This window comes from Pteropus alecto, unplaced genomic scaffold (assembly GCF_000325575.1).
Source record: "Pteropus alecto unplaced genomic scaffold, ASM32557v1 scaffold89, whole genome shotgun sequence".
NCBI lineage: Eukaryota > Metazoa > Chordata > Mammalia > Chiroptera > Pteropodidae > Pteropus > Pteropus alecto.
The window spans coordinates 1044459-1047495 of NW_006443130.1; the positions used below are offsets into that span (position 1 = coordinate 1044459).

The 3037-nt window shown below is 49.7% G+C and overlaps 1 pseudogene; it reads left to right on the plus strand.

Moving 5' to 3' along the window:
• The first annotated feature begins 1412 nt into the window (after positions 1-1412).
• On the plus strand, positions 1413-1531 carry LOC112472146 (annotated as a pseudogene).
• Positions 1532-3037: the final 1506 nt, after the last annotated feature.

A 3037-nucleotide genomic window follows, 5' to 3' on the forward strand; every position in this document is an offset into this window, starting at 1 on the left:
CACTGGCCTTTTGTTCCCTGACATCCTTCCAGACCCTTGAAGGGATTAGAACTGGATTAGTCTGCGACGAGCAGGCTCTGCCGTTATCACCTGTTTCTAGGACGATGACATTATCCAGTGTGGCCCATAAGGGGCTCCCCTCACACAGGAGCTTCTACCTCTTTGATCTGGGTTGCAGGCAACTTATCTTACGTCTGATGGACGCCCAGTGGGAAGGAAGGAGGTCCCACGGTCCCCCGCCGTGCAAGGCCGGTGGCGGACTCTGAACCCAAGGCTGGCCTGCCGCCTCCCGCACTGGCCTCCCCACCTTGCCCTTCGCGTGCACGGCACTCGAAAGTTTGCAGCGCTTCCTGCCACTTGGCAACTCGCTTGGTCGGCACAACTGTCTGAGCTGGGCCCGGTTCAGGCCCTTCCCGCGGCGAGGGCACGGGGCACAGGCTCGGGGAAGCTCAGGCGCTTGCCAGGACGCGCGCGTTTTTAAGACAGAGCGGGGGTTTGACTCAGCCCGTCTGGAAAGGCCCAGGCCTTGCCCTATGGCCGGAAGCCGCCCATGACCCGCCCTCCACCCAGCGGCCTCCGCCCAGCAGCTTCCCAGCGGCAGAGGGTCCAGGAGGTCCTGGGCCCAAGCCCCCTCCTAAGTCCTAAAGTCAGCGACCATGCGCCGTGCTTCTGCTTGGCCGCCCTCACTGAGGCGCGGCCCGCACGCCGTGCAGCCTGTTCTGAGTGCGCCCGCCAGGCCCCGAGTCTGGTGAAAGGTATGCGGCTGTGCAAGCAGCACACCGGTCAGATTAAGGGTGTTCCCATCACTCCCCAAGTGTCTTTACGCCCCTGCAGCCAACCCCCTCATCCCCTCCGCAGCCCCCAGCGACGCGCTGGCGGCTGCGCCACCTCAGTGCCGCCTTTTCCGGAATTTCACGGACGACGAGTCACGGCATCTGCTCTTGTGCCACTGCTTCTCCTTAGCACGAAGCTTTGAGACGTAGCCACATCGCTGTGCGTTTCGTTAGTTTGTCCTTTTTTATGACCCAGTGGGATTTTGCCACGCAGATGTGTCAGTGTTTTCTAAGCCCGGTGTGGACGTTTAAGTAGTTTCCAGTTTGAGGCCACTGGAACGAAGCCACTGAAGCATCAGGCGCATGGTAAACGTACATAAAGTTTCAGAGAGGCCGGCTGTATCGCCACTGGTGACGTAGGACCTGCGGTGGCGGCAAACCCTCCCGGACACTCAGGGTTGCAGGCTCGAGAAGCCGACCGTCGTGCGGGGCGTGCAGCCACCCCGCCGAGGTTCACCGGCACGTCCCTGACGACTGAGATGGTGCGTGTCTCCCCGCGTGCAAAACGTCTGGCAGCCACCTAACTGCTTGAGTGAACGGTCTGTTCACATCTTTTGCTCATTTTTAAATTGGGCTGCTGTCTGCGGCCACACGACCCTGAACAAGCCCGATCCCGTCTGATCTCGGAAGCCGAGCAGCGTCGGGCCTGGTGAGTACTCGGATGGGAGACCACCCAGGAAGACCAGGTGCTGTAGGCGTAAAAAATAAAAAAATAAGGGACTGTAAACTGACAAGGTCCTTGCAGTCTGTGAGGTCAACCGCTGTTAATTATTTAACTATAAATAAATACATAAAATAAAAATAAAAACTAAATCGGGGCACTGCGTGTCGTCTGACGTCGGCGCCGGACCAGCTCCCGACGTGCTCTGGGTAACGGTCCCTCCAGATGTGCGTTTAACGGATATTTTCCTCCAGTCTAGGGCTTATCTTTTCCTTTTCTTCACTGTGTCTTTCAAGAGGTAAAAGTTCTTAATTTGGGTACATTCAGTTTATTATTTTTTTCGTTTACGGTTTGTGATTTTTCGTGTCTTATCTAAAAATCTTTGCCTAGCCCAATGTCAGAGAGACTTTCCTCTCTATTTTCTTCCAGAAGGGTCGGTTTTGGGGTACAGGGTGAGGTGAGAGGTGAGGTTTGTATTTTCCATATGGATGTATAATTATTTCAGCAGATCTTTTGTAAAGATCCTCTTCCCCATCAGATAACCTCGGGACCCTGGTCAAAGTCCCACTGACTGTGCGCTCGCGCGCCCGTCCCTGACCCGCGCTGCCCACCCCATCGGTCCGCACGTTTCCGCCCCCGCTCCCTGGTCTCAATCACTGCGGCTTCGTGGCGATTCTTAAAATGGAGTAGTTTAATTTCTCTGACATTTGCTTTCAAAATCATTTTTATTTTTATAGGGCTTCTATAGTTCTATATAAATTTTAGACTCAGCTTGTTAATTTTTTACATCATGTGCAGGGATTTTGATCGGAATTCTAGGCTAATTTGAGGAAAAGTGAAATATTAATGTTGAGTTTTCTGATTCTTAAACATGGAACATCCTTTAATTTACGTCTTTTCTATTTTATCTCAGCAATAATTTGTAATGTTCGGCATATAGAATAAGCCTCGCACAAAGTTCACTTTATCTCTCATTAATATTATTGATAGTATTATTATATTTTTTTAAATTTACTTTATTCGTGTTTGTTTTCTATTTTTATATATGGACCTTATTCCCTGCCACATGGCTAAACTCATTTATTCATCCAATCTTACTTTGTAGATTTTTTTAAGTTTTCTTTGCAGATTTTTATATTATCTGTATGCCTTTCTTTTTTTTTGACGTACAGAAAGGGGCCTCTAGCACAAATCTGAATAAAAGTGGTAAAAAGAGACATTCTTGTCTTCCTCTTAATCTCAGGGGAGGCATTTCCAATCTTTCATCCCTTAAGCTTGCTAATTTTTTACTACGACTCGGTACTGAGTTCTGTCAAATACTTTCTCTGCATATTTTGAGATGATACATTCAGATGTGTAGTGACACAACACATGTGTTTCTAGAAAGTATCATTCCCTTCATAATGCTGCAGGGAAAACCACAGGGCTCATGGGGCTTATGGGGAAGCACCCCAACACCCCAAACCTTCATCAGAGACACACACACAAAAAAATAGAAAGTTAATAAAAACGGTAGCATGGTTTTACACATGTGAAATGGTTA